The 16,209-nt window shown below is 37.5% G+C and overlaps 1 long non-coding RNA gene and 1 pseudogene across 1 annotated transcript in view; one reads left to right on the top strand and one right to left on the bottom strand.

Moving 5' to 3' along the window:
• The window catches only part of LOC118147902 (uncharacterized), a 122,717-nt gene that overhangs the window by 29,106 nt on the left and 77,402 nt on the right, over positions 1–16,209 (bottom strand). The window contains exon 2 of the long non-coding RNA XR_004734605.2: positions 13,484–13,704. This is a non-coding gene — a long non-coding RNA (uncharacterized LOC118147902). The remainder of the gene's footprint in view (positions 1–13,483; positions 13,705–16,209) is intronic.
• LOC100389729 (large ribosomal subunit protein eL36 pseudogene) lies at positions 3,225–3,541 on the top strand (annotated as a pseudogene).

Here is a 16,209-nt window from a genome sequence, read left to right as displayed (position 1 = left end):
CTGCTGACTTGAGTCATAGGTGCTTTTCAACAATACCATGTCAACAAAATTTACTTTGCTCCTGAACTTTTCTGTTTTCTCTCTCTGGCCACAGAAAAGTTAATCACAGGTTTTCTGGGTTACCCTTGGTGACTTGGTCTGTGACTCTTAGGCGCCTGTGTGCATGTACTTATTTATAGCAGAAAACAACCATAAACTGCTCAGTGGAGACCAAGGTCATTGAGGCTGCATTAGTGGTGGCTTGGCTAATTCACTACCCTTTGCCTCTGGCTCCTCAATTATGGAGTAGAAGATGTTTCATCTTTACAGAGACCTTTGACAGTCTTAGCTGAAAAGCCTCTGAGAAGTGAAGAGCATTACTGTGCCCTGCAAATGAAAACTACACCATCCTGTGAACTCTCTCTGTATCTGGAACTGAAACTGAAATTCACAGCTGTCATTGGTGTAAATCATATATTACCCAGCAGTTTATTCCCACAGGCAGAGCCAAAGTCGCTTTGCAATTTATGAGCTGTACACACTTGGCTCTCTGTGGAAATAACAGTCTATGATAGAAAGAACAATAGATTTGGGGTTAGAAGTTCTGGCTTTGAGCCCCACTTTCTCTACTTGAGTGCCTAGAGACTGCTATTCCATCTCTCTGGGCTTCTATTCCCTCTTTTTAAATAGTCTTAAATCTGCTTACATCAAGATATTCTCCTCTAGTGTTTGCCATTGACACTGTATTTTTCATCTGCCCCAGTGTGGAGGTCATCCTTCCAATGTTCCAGTGTTCATATTTTCCCTCTTCTAAGACCACTATTTTTTTTATTTTGCTGTCCACGTGGCCCCAGGCAATGTAACTCTACTCTCAGCTCTTCCAGAACAGTATGTGACCATGCTGAGGCCAAGGAGCACACGCAATGCCCTCTGGTCTCAAAAACTGTGTTCAGTGGTTGACATGTGAACTAATGCACTAGCCCAATGGGATGGTCCCTGGACTGGCCAGTGAATCCTGCATCCAAGAGTTTCACTTCCCTTTCACTGTGCAAGTAACAAGATGTATGTCATCTTTATGACCATTTGCTTCACGAGAGATACCAACTCAAGGACAAAAATGACACAGTGAGGTGGCAGAGATGAAAGAACTGGAGCCTGAAAGGCACCATTGACTTCTGGATCAATCCACACTTATAAACAACTTTATCTCTGTACTTTTCAGTTATCTAAAACAGTTCTCTTCATTGCTTAAACAAGGTTTAATGTGTGTATTTCTACACCAGGAAACCTAATCATGTGGGCTAATATAAACATTGTGGTCACAACAATGTTTTTAAGCAGCCAACTTTTCACACATTTTTAAAAACATTATTTATAATTTACTCCACTCCAAAAAACATAGCATGGGATGTTGTTTAGACAACCAATGCTAAGCGTTCTTTGAATACTGAGATAAAAATATATATACACATACACACACACATATGTATATGTATATATATATATATGTGTGTGTATATATATACATATATTTTATATGTATATTTTTATATATATGTATATATGTATGTGTGTATGTTTTGTAAACTATGAAGTACTCACAAATCTAAAATATCATTATTTCATGAAGCAGTGAGTCTTAAGGAAACACACTAATCTTGGTCATACTTTATTTGAGGTAAATAAACTAAAGGAATCTATAGGTCTTATTCCCCAAATAATGAATATACACATATACACAATTTCCACAGAATCGCACAGAGGTCATGGACAAACTTCACAGGTCATTTATTATGTCCTCAGGACTGATCTTTTAGAATTGATTCTTAATGTATAGTTTACAGGCACATAGCTTAACAAAGATTTTTAAAACAATATACTGTCCTAAGCACCAATGCATTCTAAGAATTCCTCCATCAAATATATCTTCTTAGAAACTCCCACCTCAAAGCTCTATTAGAATTCAGTCAAAGCTCTATTACAATCAAAACCACAATTAGAGATGTTCAGTTGAAGTCAATGGTCCTATGCTTTTCTTGTGACCTGCCTTTACATGTCTCCTTAAATTATTTCATAATAAGGTGGGGAAATTTTTGATGGCTGTCTAAAACACAGATTGAAGTAGAAAAAAAAATACAATAATTAAATTCAAGATTTTATTTCTGAAGTCATTTTATATCCATCTAAAAGCAACTCAGAAGATTTCTATAGCTCTCTCTTCCAATCAAACTTCAGAAAGGAGAGGGCAGCAGACAGATATGGGAAAGGGGAGGCAGGTTTAGTGTGAGTAACGAAGTATTTCCATCCTCCCCCCTCATCCACTACAAACCTTGTGCTATGAAAAATCTTCAGCACAAAAGAGCAATAGTGAATTTATGATGCAAGCTTGGGCAGAGGGCTGCAGTTTTAGAGTTGGAAAAACCATGATTTGAATTCCAATTTTCCCATCTTCTTGCTATGTGACATGGGGAATTTACTTAATTGATTCCTAACCACTACCCCTGCTTTTGCTCTTTCCCTTCTCTTTAAAGCCTTTTCTCAACATCCTTCTTATTGCCTATACCTCTCCAGCCAAGCCAAAATGCGCTAGCATGTTCTTCCCTAATGGACTGCCTGTAATGGCCATCTGCAGACAGTTACAGGGCTTACTCTCTCACCTTTGGGCATTTGCTTCCATCTCACAGTTTCATGGAAGGAAGTCCTGACCCCCATGTTTACTACTGCAACTCCTTCATGTTGCTCTAAGTTTTATGTTCCTTAGTCCATACCATCTTGAACAGCCTATATTATATTAACATATATGTAAACATTGCGTTTATTGTACCTTCTTTGACAGATTATAAACTCTGGAGAGATAGGAGAAAGTAGAATTGATCGGATTCTCCAATGTCTTCCCATCACCTAGAAAAGTGCCTGGAATAATAGGAACTCAAAGCATGTTTGATTTATATAATTAAATATATTAATCTCTGTGAATTTTTTTTAATCTGGAAATTGGACAATATGATATTACTGAGGTAGACCACCACTACCAAGGGAGTTCTAACTGTACCTCTGTAAACAAAACCGCAAGGAAGTTCATACAGCAGCTGGGCAGGGCCTGCAGCAGCTCAGCAATGCCTCTCCTGGCAGACTGTGACTAGACTACCTCCTTGCTGCTCAGGGCATCTCTGAAAAAAGGCAGCAATGAGAGTTCCAAGTGGCACCAGCCCTTCTGCCTCAGTTGCCATTGAAGAGTAGTGGCCATGGCTCTTTGCTATCCTATGGCCGTGGGCCTCAACAAGGGCCACAAGGTAACCAAGAATGTGGGCAAGCCCAGGCACAGCTGTTGCCACGGGCATCTGACCAAACATACCAAGCTCGTGTGGGACATGATCCCGGAAGTGTGTGGCTTTGCCCATATGAGTGGTGCGCCATGGAGTTGCTGAAGGTCTCCAAAGACAAACGGGCCCTCAAGTTCATTAAGAAAAGGGTGGGGACACACATCCATGCCAAGAGGAAGTGGGAGGAGCTGAGCAATGTCCTGGCTGCCATGAGGAGAGCTGCTGCCAAGAAAGACTGAGCTCCCCGCACCACCGTCTCCCTGAAATAAACAGCTGCACTCCCCCCCCCCCAAAAAAAAAGGCAGCAGCATGTCAGGAACTTATAAATAAAGATCTACCTTCCCAGGACAGAGCACCCGGGAAAAGAGGTGGTTATAAATTCCACTGTAGCAGAGTTAAACATACCTGCCCAGCAGCTCTGAACAGAACAACGGAACTTGAAGCGCAGCACCTGAGCTCTGATAAGGGATCCTCAAGCAGCTCCCTGACCCCTGTATATCCAAAGAGGTACCTCATAAAGGAGAGCTCAGGCTGACATCTGGTGGGTATCCTTCTGGGACAAAGATAACAGAAGAAACTGGCACAACCCTTGCTGTTCTGCAGCCCCCACAGGTGATTCCCAGTCAAACAGGGTCTGGAGTGGAACTCCGGCAGACCTGTAGCAAAGGGACCTGACTGTTAGAAAGAAAACTAAAAACCAGCCAGGTGCAGTGGCTCAAGCCTGTAATCCCAGCACTTTGGGAGGCCGAGGCGGGTGGATCACGAGCTCAAGAGATCGAGAACATTCTGGTCAACATGGTGAAACCCCGTCTCTACTAAAAATACAAAAAAATTAGCTGGGCATGGTGGCACATGCCTGTAATCCCAGCTACTCAGGAGGCTGAGGCAGGAGAATTGCCTGAACCCAGGAGGCGGAGGTTGCGGTGAGCCGAGATCGTGCCATTGCACTCCAGCCTGGGTAACAAGAGTGAAACTTCGTCTCAAAAAAAAAAAAAAAAAAAAAAAGAAAACTAAAATCCAGAAAGAAATAGCTTCAATATCAACAAAAAGGATGTCCACTCAGATACCCCATCTGAAAGTCACCAACTGCAAAGACTACAGGTAGATAAATCTATGAAGACTGGAAGAAATCAGCGAAAAAGGTTGAAAACACCCCAAACCGAACACCTCTCCTCCTCCCAGGGATCATAGTTTCTTACCAGCAAGGGAACAAAGCTGGATGGAGGATAAGTCTGATGAACTGACAGAAGCAGGCTTCAGAAGGTGGCTAATAAAAAACTTTGCTGAGATAGAAGAACATGTTCTAACCCAATGCAAAGAAACGAAGAAACTAGAAAAAAGGTTAGATTAAATGCTAACTAGAATAACCGTCTTAGAGAGGTACGTAAATGAATTAATTGACGGAGCTGAAAAACACAACACGAGAACTTTGAGAAGCATACACAAGTTTCAATAGCTGAATTGACCAAGCAGAAGAAAAGATATCAGAAATTGAAGATCAACTCAATGAAATTAAATGAGAAGGCAAGATTCAAGAAAAAAGAGTGAAAAGAAATGAACAAAGCCTCCAAGAAATATGGGATTATGTGAAAAGACCTAATCTACATTTGATAGGCGTACCACAATGTAACAGAGAGAAGGAATCCAAGTTGGAAAATACTCTTCAGGATATTATCCAGGAGAACCTCCCCAACCTAGCAAGGCAGGCCAACATTCCAGTCCAGGAAATACAGAGACCACCACCAAGATATTCTTCAAGAAGAGCAATCTCACAAAGTTTTTCACGTTAAAAAATTTTATTTGCCTACTGTGTTTACTACATAGTTGGTTAATAACTGTATCTTCCCTGTATCCTTCCCAAAACACATTGTTAGAGATTTTACAGGCCAATTTTGTGTTTGAGAAGCCAGAATCTTCATTTTCTGCCATACTTAGTGTTTGGATGACCAAAAACTCACATGAATTGGTGAAGATCGTGTGTTAGGTCTTGAGGACAAGGTCAGCATATGATTATTTCAAGGGACAGGAATGCTACAATATGAAAGCAAGTGCAGGTCTGAAACACAAATATCAATAGGAAAAATAAAATGTTAAGGTGAGATGGTTACAAGTGCTGTTTAACCAGTTATGTTTAAGCTGAGCCCTTCAATGCAAGTTATCCCTTGAGGCAGGAAGAGAACAATCAAGATCAAGGAAGCAGTTGTTAGGTCCCAACCTGAGAGATAATTGGATCAAGACTTTTATTTGAGGAAATTTTATTTCTGGAGATATAAGGATTCTTATGGCTTTTGGAAGAAGTATTAACGGTTTGTCTCTCTCTTTCACACTGCATTCTTATTTTTATACAATGTTGGGTCCAGATTAGAGAAAACACACACAATCCCTGATAACTAGAAGTACTGACATAAATTGGTCATATTCATGGAAAATTATTAATCCAAGTGTGAAGTGTAGGCTGCTTATAAAGGAAGTCCCAATTTGGGGTTATTTCTAGGGTAGAGTGAATCTTGGTAACATTTAGACACATGTGGAAAAAAGGGTGGATGCAAGTTACTTCAAGAAAGACAAAGATACAATGCTCAGGACCAGGCAGACAGAAATGGGAGGAAAGGAATACCTGAGGGACAGGAAAAAGCAGCTTGGGGCTAGAGCTATTCTGTGACTGGAATAATTTTGTCTAGTTTTTCAGCTTTAAATTTTTTAATTTTAACTTTGATGATGCTGTCCTTTGCCAAGCAAAGGTTATTGTGGTTTTCCAGCACAACCTAGCAGTTTCTTCTGTTACTGTTCGTGATTTTGAGTCATAATTGGGAAGTTTTCCCCTCTAAAAGATTATGGCAGAATTTACCTGTTTTCCCTAATGCCAGTATGATTTTATATTTTCCATTAAAATCAATGCTAGGAATTATCTTCTTTCACAATAATAGATACTTACTGTGTGCTTAGAACTGTACATGAACTAACCAACTTAGTCTTCACTACAATTTTGAGATACGAATGTTATGTATTCTATGCATGTATGTATAAAAGGAGAAATTGAGAGTCAGAGAAGTTAAGTGAATTCTAAAAGGTCATGCAGCTCATAAGTAGCAGTGCGGCGGAGCCATGAGTTCAGCCCGCCTCTAATTCTGGAGTACTTAAAGACCATAGGATGCTGGTTTCCTGAAAGACACAGTCAGAATAAGAGATTTATGGGATAGGGTAATGGTGAAGGAGAACAAGTGACAAATTGTACCATTTTATGGAGAAGAGAGATGCAGTAAGACAATTTCCATAGGTCCTAAAGAATATTATCTTGTTTGGCCTTGGGTATTTCCTCCCACTGACACAATAATTTACAAAAGTGACTTTTATACAATGAATCTGATCATTGTTTCAATAATTAGAATTTGTCAGTTTCACTGTTATCTTCCACTAATATCATTTCCCTGTGTACCTTCTGAGTAAGTGCTACCTATGCTCACTTTCAAGAGGAAAGGGAGCTCATGTATAACAAAGCCTCAGAACTGATTAAACAGTGCCTAAAAGGATATCTCAAAATCCAGGCTTATCCATTGGGCTCAAAGCTTTAGATGTGATAAATCATACATAATGCAAGAGCAAAAGAGTTAGAGAAAGTTCCCCAAAAATCATTTGAACTTCCATTAAAAGAGTGTTACAGCTGTCTCTCCTCTATCACACCATTAAGCATCTCATTATCATTAGCTCTCCTTGTGGTTTTTAACAATTGTCTTTTCGTCTAAATACCACTTCATGCTCTGACCCAACAAATGCAATTTTGACCCCATTAACCTGGTTGGTGTTAACATTGGAATAATAAAGAATCGAAACTAATCTCCATATGAATGGTTAGTTAGAGTCTTATTTAAGTTTGATAGTTGAGTTTTCTGGCCATTGTCATGGGCTTTACCCTCCAACTAGGTCAACCAGCATCTCTTGGAGACCCAGAGTTTGTGTAAAGGCATGGCAATGAATAAATGGATATGAAGTTTTATTCATCAGTAGAAAATACAATAGAAGTTATTGTTCCTCAGTGTAGTGGAAAAACCCTTAGAGATGATCCCACCTTAACCAAATGGCAATGAGAACAGAGGAGGGGGATAGATTTGAGAGTAGTTTTACATTTTTTAACAGCTATATGAATAAATGACAGCTATGTGAATTTTGTTTTGTAAGGTTGACAGATTTAGCAAATAAAAAATATAAGATTCCCAGTTACATTAGAATTTCCGATAAGCAAAGAATAATTTTTTAGTACAATGCAATATTTGGAAAATATTTATACTAAATAAAAATTGTTGTTTATCTGGATTTGAAGTTTACCTGGGCATACTAAAATTTATCTGCAGTCCTACTCTGGGTATATTTGGTTTTAGGATTTTGGCAGCTACACCTACACAATTACCTGGTTAAGAGAGGAATAGGCTCTCCCTTTATGATCATACATAGGAAATGTAATAGAAGCTGCTTTCTCTGTTCCCGGTATTCCAATATCTGCCAGATTTTGAGGGAAAGAATAAAACCCTGCCTGTAAACCAGAATGTTTTTATTTCTCCAGTGTAGTCGAATATTTAGTCTTGTTGTTCACCAAATGGTATTAATGAGAAAACAGGTCAGTGGATTATTTCCCTTGAGATCTAGTTAGCCCTTAAAAAAAATCATGACATTTTATAACTTGGAGGAATCAAACCATAATTCTTTGCAACACCCATCTTTTTAAATAAAGAACTGGAGTCTCCAAGCTGTTCAGAGACTTGTCAAAGGTCAAATGGTAAGCGGCATTGATTCTATGACCCACTCTGCTAGGTCAAATGTGAGCAGTTCATTATTTAATTTTCACTGCCAGCCTGAGAATAAGTAATGTGAAGGTGGTGCAAAAGTAACTGTGCTTTCAGACTGTGACCTGTAAATCATTATAACTAGGCTCAAACACATCTTTTTATGTCAAAATAGGGGCTATTACAATAAACACAGATTTTTGCCAATGAGAAGTAAGTGTTCATGGTTGTAGTGTAAAAATTTGTGCTTCAGGATTTGACAAACTCTTGGAAAATATTTTCAGCATCCTGCTGGTTGTAGAAACATTTTTTCTGCAAAAGGTTATCAAGATGCTTGAAGGAGTGGTAGTTGATTGGCAAGAAGTCAGGTGAATATGATGGATGAGGCAACTTTGTAGCCCAATTCTTTCGACTTTTGAAGCATCTACTGTGGGACATGTGGTTGGGCATTGTCATGAAGTTATATCCTTTCTGTTGACCAATACCAGCTGCAGGCACTGAAGTTTTCAGTGTATCTCACTGATTTGCTGTGCATACTTCTCAGGTGTAATGATTTGTCGAGGATTCAGAAAGTTGTAGTGGATCTGACCAGCAGCAGACCACCAAATGTTGACCATGACCTGTTTTTGGCACAAGTTTGGCTTTTGGAAGTGCTTTGGAGTTTATTCTCAGTCCAACCACTGAGCTGGTCATATAAAATCCATTTTTTGTCGCATGTCACAATCCGAGAGAGAAATGGTTCCTTGTTGTTTCATAGAATAAGAGAAGACAACACTTCAAAATGATGATTTTTTTTTTTATTTTCACTCAGCTCGTGAGGCACCCACTTATCAAGCTTTTTCACCTTTCCAATTTGCTTCAAATGCTGAATGACCGTAAAATGGTCAACTTTGATTTCTTCAGCAACTGCTCGTGTAGTTGTGAGAGGATCGGCTTCAATGGTTGCTCTCAATTGGTTGTTTTCAACTTCCAATGGCCAGCCCATATGCTCCTCATCTTCAAGAGCCTCGTCTCCTTAACAAAACTTCCTGAACCACCACTGCACTATATGTTCATTAGCAGTTCCTGGGCCAAATGCATTGTTGATGTTGCAAGTTGTCTTCACTGCAACCCATTTTGAACATTGTTGATGTTGCAAGTTGTCTTCACTACAACCCATTTTGAACTAGAATTTTAAAAATTGCTCAAATTTTCTTTTTGTCTAATACTATTTCCATACTCTAAAATAAACATAAAATAAACAGCAAGTAATAGGTCATTAGGAAAACAACATAAAGTGAGAGATGTCCATTAAAATGATGTGTAACTTAACCATGTTTATTTAAGAATATATTCCAGTCTCAAACAGAAAATTCCAAGGCAAAAACTTCAATTACTTTTGCACTCACCTAATATAACCACAATTTTATAGATTAAAAAGAGTCTGAGTGAAGTTAACTAATTTTTATTGAAGAAGGACAGAAAATATCAGAGCTGAATGTGAAATGAAAATTGAATCTTGAGTGTATTCTCTCTTAATCTCTACAAAATCTCTCTCTCTCTCCCCAATTCCTCCCTTTCTACACACACACACACACACACACACACACACCCCATGCCATGGGCATAAATACTTCTATTGTATGATTTATATAATGTACTTGTTAAGGAGTCAAATCAAGATTTGTAGATTTCTTAACATAAATCTAGCACCAGGACAGAAATAAACAATTTGAGATGGGCTAGAAATATCATTCCCATGCAGATATGGCAGGCTTACAATATCAGAGGATAGTGCCAGGGTTGGCCTGTGAGTTCTTGAGTAGAACACCCCTATTCTGTTATGTTTTTTCTGGTCGTAACTTCTACCTCATTAGCAAAGTTGTCAATAAAGCTGAAAATTGTACTATTTCTTGCATTTTTAATAGATTTTAGTTTTTAGAGCAATTTTAGGTTCACAGCAAAATTGGAGTATACAAAGAGTTCCCGTATACTCCTTGACTCCACATTTGCACATCCTCTCTTAGTATCAACAGATGTAGAATGGTACATCTGTTGCAGCTGTTGAACCTACATTGGCAAGTCATTATCACCCAGAATTTACAGTTCACATTAGAGTTCACTCTTGGTAGTATCTATTCTATGGGTTGTGACAAACATACAATGATACATGTCCATCATTATACTTACTGGCTGCATTTAAAGTTTGCTTCTGAGTTAGCAATTGCAAGTCTAACTGAAATTTGTCTTAGAAGATAAAGCATCTTGACATACTGTCAGAAATCTTGGGCCATAATATAGTTAATAAAGTGTTTGAGTAAGGAATAATATAATTTTATAAAAGCAACTGGTATTGGCCAACAGATGTAGCTTTGACAACCTGTGTTAGATTTCCAAATATTCTGTCTTAAAATTTACTTTAGAAAATGTATATAACAGTATTAAGTAAATCTATTTAAATGTCGTAGTTAATTTTTTTGCAGTTTTGTAAAATTTTATTATATTATATATTTGATGATTTTCCTCTCTCCTTTACAATCTTTTGTAGTTTATTTATTATTTTTAATATATATTTTATTGCATTTTAGGTTTTGGGGTACATGTGAAGAACATGCAAGTTTATTGCATAGGTACCTACATGGTAATGTGGTTTGCTGCCTTCCTCCCCATCACCTATATCTGGCATTTTTCCCCATGTTATCCCTCCCTAACTCCCTACCCCACCTTCTCCCTCCCCTATTCCCCCAAACAAACCCTAGTGTGTGATGCTCCCTCCCTGTGTCCATATGTTCTCATTGTTCAACACCTGCTTATGAGTGAGAACATGTGGTGTTTGATTTTCTGTTCTTGTGTCAGTTTCCTGAGAATGATGGTTTCCAGGTTCATCCATGTACCTACAAAGGACACAAACTCATCATTTTTTATGGATGCATAGTATTCCATGGTGTATATGTGCCACATTTTCCCCATCCAGTCTATCATCGATGGGCATTTGGGTTGGTTCCAAGTCTTTGCTATTGCAAACAGTACTGCAATGAACATTCATGTGCATGTGTCCTTATAATAGAACAATTTATCATCCGTTGGATATATACCCAGTAATGGGATTGCTGGGTCAAATGGAATTTCTATTTCTAGGTCCTTGAGGAATCACCACACTGTCTTTCACAATGGTTGAACTAATTTACACTCCCACCATCAGTGTAAAAGTGTTCCTATTTCTCCACATCCTGTTAGAATGGTGATCAGTAATGAATTTTTATGGGAGTCCAGAGTGAGTCTAAGTTGTTTGTCGCTAAATATTAATTTGTGTTTTAGTAAATATCTTGTTTGCTACAGACCTAAGAACGTTCAGTACAGCAGGAAAAATAAGACCAAATGTTATATTTATGACAAATATAAGAATAATATTTTCACTATGATTTATTCTCAAAAATAAAGTGATTCAACTATGGAAGGTAATTTGTAGTAAAATTAATTTCAAGGTACTGGCATTAAAAAAAAATCCACATTTTAAATTTCATCAAAACATTTATAAAGAGTTTACATTTCTTAATATTTTACCCCTAAAACATTTATATTGACATAATAACCAACTCCCTGGAATATTTGGAATACTCAAGAACTTCAAATGAACCTAGGCCAGGCTCAATGGGTGTGACAGCTTCTGCTGGCTCAGGGGTTTTTAAATAAACAAAGATAATATAATTATAGAATGAGAGTGCTACTAGAATTAATAGTGTCAACTCTATCAGTCAAATTATTAACACATAGCTATATTCAACTATTTGAAAAGTTCTATTGATGATATCACCAAAGAATATTTCAAATCTTTCCATTTGCTTCCATCATCACTGTTACTCTCCTGTCCAAACTTATTTCCAACCTGGTCTGCAATGGACTCTGATCCTAGTTTCCAGAGCCCATCTGGGTCCATTGCCCCTCCCTTAAATTAATCCCATCTGTGGTTGGCTGCTAGTATAAGCTTTATAAAATACATTTGGATAAATTATCTCAGAGTTCCTCATTACCCTTATGATGAAGTTAAAAAAAAAAAAAAAAGGAAAAAATCATCCTCTTCACTGGAAGCCTCTGAATGATTTAGCCACCTCTGACTCCACCATGATTTTTATACTACAACCAGCTTCTTATTCACTAAACTCTACCTACACTAGTCTTCTCTCTCATCCTTCAACTTGTCAAGACCTCCCCAGTCCCAAAGCATGTTGTTCCCCTTGCTTCTTTTCTTCTATTTTCTGGTTAATTTCTGTTCATCCTTCAAGTCTTATCCTACATGTCTCTTTCCCAAGGCATTCTCCTCTGACATCCCTAACAAAGATATCAGTTAGGTAGCTATGCTATAAGCTCTCACAGCATCCGGAAATTTTACTTTGTAGCACTTAACCACAATTTTATCCTAACAATTATTATTGTATTGGCATAATGTGTTTTTTCCCCTCCACTAAGCTCCTTGAAACCACGTGTGTTGTTCGTAATTGACTTCCCTAATAGCCTGCTGAAAAATTAAAATCATCTGAAGACACTGAAAAGAATCCTAATACCTAGACCATGCCCCACATCAATTAAATAAAAGTTTAAGTGCTGCCCTGAGTATCAGTACTATTTTAAACTCCCTACTATTTTATTTTAAAGCTCTCATAGTGATTCAAATGGAATTTAAGATTGAGAACATCTGACTTTACACAATATTTGTCATAAAATAGATGTTTAAGAAGCATTAGTTGTATTAAAAAGTAGATTAGAAATATTGAGATGGCCCCATGATGAGGCATTCACATAGAAGCAAAATAATTAGCCAAGTTTAAATAAAATAGAATTTTGAAGAACCCTCTAAATAGGTTAGATGTCTTAACCTATGGAGATTTAAAAAATCATTATTCATATCCACTAAGAAAACACAATCTAAGTAAAGCTATATCTGACAAGTAAATAAAATTACTATAACCACAAAATAGAAGATAAGAAACTTGTTATAAATAAAAGAGTCATCTCCCAGTAGAAAAATAAATGTTTGTTTGGACTGGGGAGCAGTAAAAGAGAAATTACAGAGGTGTGAGGTTTGGGACTATCTGTATCCACGGAGCTTAACTAACAGGACTGAGAACTGAAGCCATCTCTGTCAACATGAGTTAACCACTTTTTCCAGTGAAATCTTTCTCAGAAAGATAAGACTATAAACCAATAGATAGCTTCCCTGTTTGCTTCACTAAATTTCTACAAACCAATATTTCTGAACAAACAGTTTTCTCATCTGGGCAAATAGTTCTCCTATGAGGACATTAGATTGCTCATGTGGGCAAACATCTCATTTGTCAATCTCACTTCAAGGTTCTCATCTTGCTGGGTCCACCAACTGTAAATTATTATACTATTTACTTTGTTCTATCTTAATCAGTTTCTCACCTTGAGACACTTGACTTAAGCTGGTAGAGTCCTGACATCGAAAGCTTTCAATCTTCTGCTGACTTTTCCATTTTGAAGACCCACTAAGTGTCTTTCAAAATGAGAAATCTTTCTGAAAAGTCCTTTGACATTGATCAGATTTGAAACACTGTATCTTCAGTGGAAGCAGACTTTGTTTCCATCTTTTCTCTATTGACAATAGATTCCATCTTTTTTTCTATCTACAACATAGACAAATAGTAAGAAAACAATTATGACCCGGGTTTTCACTTCATTACTAAGTCAGGACTTTATTACATGTGCATAACAATTTAACAAGCAGTGTATCAAGACATGAATGTACCTAAATGAAACCAAGAGAGCAAATCTCATCCTTAATTTGGAGAAACTTCTGCTCCATAGGAAGTAGAGTGGTCCATGGTACACAGTGTCTTAAAAACAAATACAGTGTCTCTACCTGTGAATGTAGAGGATAGTACAGAGACTTGTTCTCTGAGGCCTGAGTACCTTCAGCTAGAAGGGGTATATATAAAGCCCTGCTTTAGCCACAGTTACCAGTTATATTTTTCAAGTATTCTTATGTTGATATCACAATTACTTAGGACTCAAAGGGAAGGCAGGTTAAACAATTAACATCCTCTATCCTCTGACGAAATGCTATACTTTAAGTCAATCTCTATCTTAATAGTCAGCAAATAGATCAACAAACCACGTTTTTATTTGGTCCAGATAATTAGAATAAAAACAAGAAAAAAAATTAGGTCTTGGTTCAAGTTATAAAATTCTGTTATCTTTTAATCACATGTCTTAACAAGGGCATTTTGAATCTATATTAGGCCATTATTGCATTGCTATAAAGAAATACCTGAGACTGTATATTTATAAGAAAAAAAGTTTAAATGGTTCATGGTTCTAAAGGCTGTGTAGGAAGTGCAGTGGTATCTGCTTCTGATGAGGCCTCATGATGCTTCCAATCATGGCAGAAGGAGAAGTAGGAGCAGGCACATTACACAGAAAAAGCAGGGGCAAGTGAGGGGGGAGAGATGCCACACCAGATCTTAAGAGAAGTCACCTAGCTGTGGTGAGGACAGCACCAAAGGAATGATGTTAAACCATTCATGAAAAGTCTACCCCCATGATTTCAACTACCTCCCACCAGGATCCATCTCCAACATTGGGATTATGCGTCAACATGAAATTTGAGTGTGGCAAATATCTAAGCCATATTATTCAATCCCTGGGCTCCCTTAAATTTCATGTACTTCTCATATTCAAAATACAATCATCTTTGCCTAATAGTCCCTGCAAAGTCGTAACTCATTCCAGCATTAACTCAAAAGTCCTAAGTTCAAGTCTAAAGTCTCTTCTGAGACTCACCTTCTTCTACCTATGAGCCTGTAAAATCAAAGAAAGTTATCTATTTCTAAGATCCAATGGAAGTAGAGGTATTAGGTAAACACTGCCATTCCACAGCAGGAATCAGCCAATGGAAATGAGCTGCAGGTCTCATTCAAGTTCAAAACCCAGCAGGGCAGTTATGAAATATTAACATTCCAAAATAATCTACTTTGACTCCATGTACCACATCCAGACAACACTGCTGGTAGTAAACTCCCAAAACCGTGGGCAGCTCCACCTCTGTGGCTTTGCAGTGTTCAGGCCGCACAGCTTCTCACAGTTTGGGGTTGTGTACTTGTGACTTTTTTTTCATTCACCATATCAATATCTCTACTTGAAATTGTATACATTTATATGTAATTTAATTATCAAGTTGGATTTACTTTAGGCTTTCTGCTTTTTGTTTAAGAAGTTTGTTTAAGAGTATTTCACACATGGAAATTATGAAACTACAGAATTCTTCACCAAATAAAATCAAAGTCATCTTATGAGTCTCTTGGGGTGTCTGTATTTGTCCAGAAAATTTACTGAGCATCTTCTCTTTACTAGGCAATGTGCTAAGAACTGAGCACTAAATTCTGCCACATTCACTAATCACAGCAAAGGTATCATTTATTCCAGAGTTACACATGTTATTGTACCTCCTGCTGGTCCATGTTACCTCTAATCTTAGCACAAGCATATTTTAATCTCTGTAACAATCTTAAATCTCTTTAATAATCTTTAATCTCTTTAGCAATCTCTTTATAATCCTAAAAATTACACTACCAAAAGAAATGGTAAGAGTCTCTTCCAGGAAGAAGAGAAAACAAAAGACAAACTTCTTTAACTTTACCTTCTAAAATAATTTCTCTTTGATAAAGAAGTTACTTTTCCTCTTTGTTTCTTATCTATTCATAATGAAGGCTGTAATGCATGTGCGCTTGGATTCAACAAGATGTCACAACATGTGAGAAGATGAGGTAGAAAAGATGGAAGTGTTAAAAAGAAACTTTTGTGAATGAGAGATTAGACTTTTGGGCTTTAATAGAGATGGCTGATCTAAGACTGATGGGTACAGAAATAGACATTAGCTCAATGGAAGAAAGAGCATTCTGAGAATTAAAGCAATAAATAAAAGGGAATCAATTTCTCATGAAGTCTTTGTCTCTGGAGTTATCTGGGAAAGATCAGGTAGCCACTTAGTGAGTCCATCCAAATGAAATAAAAAGACAGAGGGGTGATTTAAATTGTTCTTTACCAAGTGTGAGACTTTTAGGTGGTAGCTGTTAAGTAAATGGCATCTCTTGCTTGCTACCAGGAATGGATGTTTGAACACTTCTGCCCGC

Source organism: Callithrix jacchus, chromosome 15 (genome assembly GCF_049354715.1).
Source record: "Callithrix jacchus isolate 240 chromosome 15, calJac240_pri, whole genome shotgun sequence".
Lineage (NCBI taxonomy): Eukaryota > Metazoa > Chordata > Mammalia > Primates > Cebidae > Callithrix > Callithrix jacchus.
Note: the sequence above shows the minus strand (reverse complement) of the source record. Positions and strands in the feature narration are given on the sequence as shown.